The 7006-nt window shown below is 43.8% G+C and overlaps 1 long non-coding RNA gene across 1 annotated transcript in view; it reads left to right on the top strand.

Annotated features, from left to right (window-relative positions):
* LOC115550300 (uncharacterized) overlaps positions 1–2420 on the top strand; it is a 3025-nt gene extending 605 nt beyond the window's left edge. Inside the window, exons 2-3 of the long non-coding RNA XR_003977885.1 lie at positions 1569–1684; positions 1842–2420. This is a non-coding gene — a long non-coding RNA (uncharacterized LOC115550300). The remainder of the gene's footprint in view (positions 1–1568; positions 1685–1841) is intronic.
* Positions 2421–7006: the final 4586 nt, after the last annotated feature.

The raw sequence follows: 7006 nt of genomic DNA, 5'->3' as shown, positions 1-7006 counted from the left end.
TTCCTAGTGGCTATGTGGGGGCAGCTTATGTGCTTAAAATAGGTAACAAGTACGATTGCCCGCCCCTTGCTGTGCCGCTGGCCTGGGCTCACACTAGTGGTGTGTTCCTGAATCCTCGGACGCCAGTATTCTGTCCTAACAACTGCGGCCTTGCAAGGCGTAGACAGATAGCTAACTAGAAAGAATGTGGAATGAATGAAGCTCCAGAACGTTTCTTCGATGTAATGTTCTTTTACTGTTTACATTGTTGCTCTCATTCTTTTTTCGTAAAACTATAAAATAAACAGAAAGACATCAAATTACCATAAGTCAAATTACTATCTCATCAACATGTGTTTTATATTCACAAGCAACATGCTAATCATATCGGACGATAACCACGAGCTACATAGTTAGCGAGCAATGAGTTGAAATGTGTTCTTAATCAAACGTAACGTAAAACAGTAAAGTATAACAGAAACATTTTCACGAGTGTTTACATCTAATAACTCAAACAATAATTGCGTGCAACACTTACGGACCTATACTCCAAGGATCTGACTGTGAGAAACAGCTTCGTTGCACACATCTCTCTGAACTGACCCACTGCTGTATTGGGTATTAGTTGGGAAGTCGTGGAAACGTAAATACGGTTGTTTTTGTTTTGAATTGGCGCATAGAGGTACACAACAGAAGCTTTTGATTTTGACTGCGCCATTGTCAAATATCATGGACTACTCGACCGGAAGTCCCTTTACCCGGTGAAGGCAAAATCGAACGCCGAACCAGGAAGTTGTGAGATAGGCCGCGCCGGATGCAAGATAGGGCCCTGAGTGTTACATTCTGAATTAAAATCTAAATATTACTACTTCCATAACACATTCTGCATTGTCAATCTCATAACACATGAATTTCAGAACAACATTCTACTCATTCATTTGTTTTCTTTTCATTTTTTCTTTCACCCTCCAGTATTTCAATATAACAGGCATATTCAATGCCATGCTAGCTGTCAGTGCAGCCGTTAGATTTAGAAGTCTGACAGAATGGGTTTAGCGCTACTGTGCTGCCCTGATGTCGTGACTCGTGACCCTCAGCCTCGAAACAAAAAATAAATAAAAAGTCCCAACCTGGGCTGCAAATGCTTGTGTGGGCAGATTCTGGGTGAATAGCAGTAGTGTTTTGGTTGGTTCTAACTAAACATTTCTGGGGAAAAGAATGTGAGAAAATATTCTCGTTTTGCATATTGACCTTGAAGAAAACCAGTGTTTGAGGCTCCCAACCAAGTTAATGCAGAGCGTGTTGCTGATGGCTTGTTTGAGTCAGAGTCTGATTGATTGGAATCTGGGTATGGGTGGAGCTGCACCCCTTGGGTGCATTCAGTATCCAGGCACACAGGTTAAACCAGCCATCCCCATATGGCTTGTTGTCGGAGGAGACACACCCCTGACTGGCACCCACTGGCATGTGGCAGGGTTAACTGACGCTTACATTGCAGCATTATACTGGTCACTTTTGTTTGTATCTAACCGGATTCTCTGTGGCAACATTTATCAATTAAACCATTTGTATCTATTGATTGTTTGCAGAGTTGGGTACCTGGCTGGAAAGAATGCAAAATCTTTGAAAGAGAAACAGCCTTAACTGAATATCGATGACAGAGACATCCTCTGTGTGCAAATCGCTGGCCTCTGCCATGATCTGTGTGAGTAACAAGAGCTGCACCCCAACCCTTACCCCAAAACATCCAACATCGGCCAGTTTCTGTGTGAGCATGTAACTAGTTCTGTTTGACGTTATCAATGATGGGATGGTAAATAATGAATGGTTCCATATTTATGAATTCATTTCTCTCTCTCTAGGACACAGACCTTTCTCTCATCTGTTTGATGGGATGTTCATTCCTGAAGCACGTCCAGCATCCACATGGACGGTACTGAAGGATCTCCCCCTGCTTTACCCCAAATTCCCCTCGCTGTTTGTTCCAAGACATTTCAAAGACCATTATCTGGCACTACACTAAAACAAGCAAAGCGTCTGGCCTAACGTTCCTGAACTACTACCTTCTATTCACAGCCTCAGGATTCCAACCCAAAAACTTTGAGCGTTCAGAAAGAAAAACAAAATGTCACCTCAGTTTACAAAGTACAACTTAAAATGCAAAAAATGCTGAGATTTTTTAAGAGAAGAGGAATGAGTGGAAGAGAGCACGATTTGGTAAATATACAACCCTCTGTCAAAACACAGCCTCCCTCTCAGCTCCCTTCATAATTTTTCTGCCATTTAAAGGATAACACCATGGGTGCAGATGTGATTGACAGGCAATAGGAATCCAGAATCAATCAGGAAAGGTCCATGAATTGTTTAAAATCTAAAATGCTTATAGCTGGTGGATAACTATGCCATTTGTCAAAGATTATACTGAATTTATAGCTCTTAAATCTTAACACACCTTTAACCTACCTAGTGATGTTATTATTCAAGCATAACACTCTGTGTGTGTGTGTGTGTGTGTGTGTGTGTGTGTGTGTGTGTGTGTGTGTGTGTTTGTGTGTGTGTGTGTGTGTGTGTGTGTGTGTGTGTGTGTGTGTGTGTGTGTGTGTGTGTGTGTGTGTGTGTGTGTGTGTGTGTGTGTGTGTGTGACATTGCAGCAGGAGAAGGCATCGCTAGACTTGTTAAAACATCTGATTGCTGTTAACAACCTGGAGCTGGTGATGGGAAAAAGACCGACCCTGATCATCTTTGGGAAAAAGACAGACCCTGATCATCCAGAAATAGAGGTGTGCACATTGACTCTCCCAACAGAAGGGTTGGTAATGACTCTCCCTACAGAGGAGTTTGTGCATTGACTCTCCCACAGATCGGTTAGTATTCTGACTTTCCAAAATAGTGGCCCCGGTATGTTCATTTTGATTTCGTTAATTTGTCATCCAAAGTTACTTAAAAGTGAGGCTAACAACCATCAAAAACTACAAAATAAATGCTGTATATAATGCTATGTATAGAGCTTCAAGAACCTACTGTTCAAAGCCTCCTAATTTACATTTAGGGCATTTAGCAGACGCTTTTATCCAAAGCGACTTACAATAAGTACATTTGTCATAAGAAGTGCAACATCGCTGTCGGTAAATAAGGATGTTCATAGAACCAAGTGCAAGTAGGCCTACAACAATCGCTAGGCTAACCAATTCCCTGTGTTACACCAATGATAGCAGCTACTGCAGTTGCTCCACATTTAAGTACTATAATACAATACAATACAACACAATACAATGTTGCTACACAGTTAAGTACTATAATACAATACAACAAAATACAATACAATGTACAATGGTGGCCAGACGGGGGAGGGTGGCTATGCAGAGTCGAGGTGGACTCTGAACGGGTGAGTCTTGAGCCTTTTTCGGAAGATAGTGAGCGACTCTGCAGTCCTGAGAAAGGCAGGGGGCTCGTTCCACCACTGAGGTCCCAAAACCGAGAAAAGTTGTGACTTTGCTGATCGACCTTTGCTAGCTCTTATAGCGATGGCGGTACCAGACGTCCAGCTGAGGTAGTTTAGCGGAGGGATCGAGCTGGGGTGTGTGGCTTTACCAATGCTTGGAGGTAGGCAGGGGCAGTTCCATCGACTGCCTTGTATGCCAGTACCATCGTTTTAAATTTGACCATATAGCGTGATTCTAAAGAGCAGCTCTAAAGGGCAGACTGCCTCAACAGGTACAAGTTAGCAGCCGGTTTGATATTCGCTGGATATTCAGTTTTTATTTACAACGCAATCTGATTCATCAACACGATTGCACTACATTATGGGTGTAGTATGTTGAGGAAAGTTTAGGACACCGTATCGATAAAAATCATAACGACATCTTGTTGCTATCGACGTCATGCAAGAACAGCGCTTCTCGCACAGACAAGTGGTGTGGAGTCTGCGGGGAAACTGCACAGAGAGGACACTAAAGAGCCATCTCTCATTCATCGAGTGGACTCATTGGTTGGCGAAGGACCACAAAGATTCTCCCCTAGGCAGATTGCTGCATGACATTCACCACTTACTCAAATTGTAGAGATTGAAGCAGTCTGCATTTTGGTAAAAAAAAAAAACTTAAAGTGCTTCACTGCTGGTATACGAATGATTCAAAAAGCTTAACTACTGGGGAACTATGGTTCGAAAACCTTAACTACTGGTGAACGAATGGTTCGCGAAAGGGTAACAACTCAGTATGATGCATGACTTTCATGAAGGTACACAAAAAGCTTCACTACTGGTAAATGAAAGAATCTTAAAGCTTAACTACTGGTGAACGAATTATTCAAAAAGCTTCACTACTGGTTCGCGAATGGTTCGCGAATGAGTAACAACTCATCATCTGTCAGATCCAGCTCTACCAGTCGATCCAGTGTGGGAGCCAAGCCTGCCTTCAACAGCGGTTGAAACCAAGGGCGGCAGGCTTAGGCCCCGTCCACACGAAGCCGAAACAGGCGAAACCGTTACGGTTTCGATCTATCCGGTTTCGCAGTATCTCTGTAAAGACGAAGCCAAGCGAAACCGGGTAGATCTGTAGAAACGCTGTAGTACACATTCCAGGCCCATAAGGGGCGCTGCTTCTGCTACAGAAATCCTTGTTGTTGTGAGTTCTGAGACTCCGCGGGCTTAACAGTCATTGGCTAGAGGGTCGAGGGGTGGGGCGATGACGTCATGGTTTACGGTTTCAGTCGGTTTCAGGCGTCCACACGAATCCAAAACGAAACCGGGTAGATTTGAAACCACCTCCGAGGGTGGTTTCAGAAGTTTGCGGTTTCGGTCAGCGGATTCGCCGGCTTCGTGTGGACGGAAGGCCGAACCGTACAAGACCTTTGCGGTTTCGCCATGAAATCGGCTTCGTGTGGACGGGGCCTTAGACGTGCCCTGCAGCGTTGGACAATTGCTTTAGCCTTCAACATTACTAATAATAAACAATAAATAATAATCAACCATAAATGTGAACATTAATGTATATGTATTGTGAATATCTTTATTAAAATATGACAATCTTCCCGTCTGTGCCCTGTTAATTAATCAATCCTACTAATTCTGAAATCCCTGGAAAAATCTGATGCTTTCATAATCAATTGGTCAGTTTGCTAATTCACAGAATGATTAATTAATACAGTATCCCTAGTCTGTTTACCAGTAACTCCTCAGTAGTTACTGAATAACTGTCACTTAGGGCCCCAGTTAGGGCCCTGGTCATTCATCATTCGTTACTCAGTAACGAATACAGTAGTCCCCTAGTCTGTTTTCCAGTAACTCCTCAGTAGTTACTGAATAACTGTCACTTAGGGCCCCAGTTAGGGCCCTGGTCGTTCATAAGTTGTTGCTCAGTAACGAATGCAGTAGTCCCCTAGTCTGTTTACCAGTAACTCCTCAGTAATAACTGAATAATTGTCACAATTGTCGTTCATCATTCGTTACTCATTCGTTCCTCATTAACTACCCATGTTTTTGCGTACCTTATTGTAAAATGTTACCGCACAGGGTATATTCCCACAACTATGTTGTGGGAATACGCAAATACGTCTCTGCATTAAATTTAAATCATACCGTTTTTTAATTTGTTTTCTTGATCAACCTATGACGTGTAATATATCATCCCTCTCTATTGCCATGCATGTGTCAGTAAAATGTGAAACGTCTCCCCCTGGTGTCTCCTAGGTTATTAAGATGAACTATGGCATGAAGGAGGAGAATCCCATCGGTCAAGTACGTTTTTACAGCAAGAGTGACCCCAACAGGGCCTTCAAGATCCCCAGGGGCCAGGAAAGAACTTTGCCATTGAACACAATTATTTTTAAAAGGATGTCAGACAGTGCAGTATAAATATCATATACATATATGTATATGAGAGATGATAGGTTAATTTATAATGGTTATTGTGATGAACATTAAATACTGACTTCCCTATCTTAGACTGGCATCACAGTGCATACGTGAGATAAGCTGAACACTGGGCATCAATGGGGCAGCATTTCCGAGTCAGTCAATGTTTTTCCAAAATGAAACATTTAGAGGAAGAGTAAACCTATTGTGTTTTCACACAAATAATGGTTTTCACACAAAAAGACATTGAAAATGTAATTTCATTGGACATTTCACATCTTATATGGACAGCGCGCCACTGCATTACAGTAAAGTATGGAAGATCTGGTTTTCTCTGATGATATGAACCAGGAAGCCTCCATCTGATCCTGAGCTTCCTGACGGGCAGACCCCAAGCAGTGCGGATAGGAAACGCCACATCCTCCACCCTGACTCTCAACACCGGCACACCATAGGGCTGTGTGCTCAGCCCTCTCCTCTACTCCCTGTTCACACATGACTGCGTGGCCACACACAGCTCCAACACCATCGTGAAGTTTGCTGACGACACGACCGTCATCGGCCTGATCACCGACAGCGACGAGACGGCGTACAGAGAGGAGGTGAGAGCCCTGACATCTTGGTGCCAGGACAACAACCTCAACCTCAACATCAGCAAAACTAAGGAGCTGATTGTGGACTACAGGGAGCAGCAGGGAGCCGAGCACGCCCCCATCACCATCAACGGGACGACAGTAGAGAGAGTCGGCAGTCTCAAGTTCCTCTGGGTCCACATCTGCGAGGACCTGAACTGGACTCCCCACACCGACGCCATCACAAAGACGGCAAGACAGCGGCTCTTCTTCCTCCGCAGGCTGCGGAGGTTCAACACGGACTCCAGGATACTCTGCAACTTCTACAGGTGCACCATAGAGAGTATCCTGACCGGCTGCATCACCGCCTGGTACGGCAGTTGCTCCGCCCTCAACCGTAAGAAATTACAGAGGGTGGTGAAAAATGCCCATCACATTACCAGGACGGAGATGCCATCTATGGAGGACCGTTACACTCACCACTGGTGGTGAGCTACCTAGCTCACCACTATGACACTTTATAACTTGCCACTTTATACCAGTCGACATCTGGATGAACACGTCTGTTTACATTTTACATTTATTTATTTAGTTTTGCATT

This window comes from Gadus morhua, chromosome 1 (genome assembly GCF_902167405.1).
Source record: "Gadus morhua chromosome 1, gadMor3.0, whole genome shotgun sequence".
In the NCBI taxonomy this organism is placed as follows: domain Eukaryota; kingdom Metazoa; phylum Chordata; class Actinopteri; order Gadiformes; family Gadidae; genus Gadus; species Gadus morhua.
The sequence above is the reverse complement of the archived record's forward strand: the minus strand, read 5'-3'. Positions and strand labels throughout refer to the sequence as shown.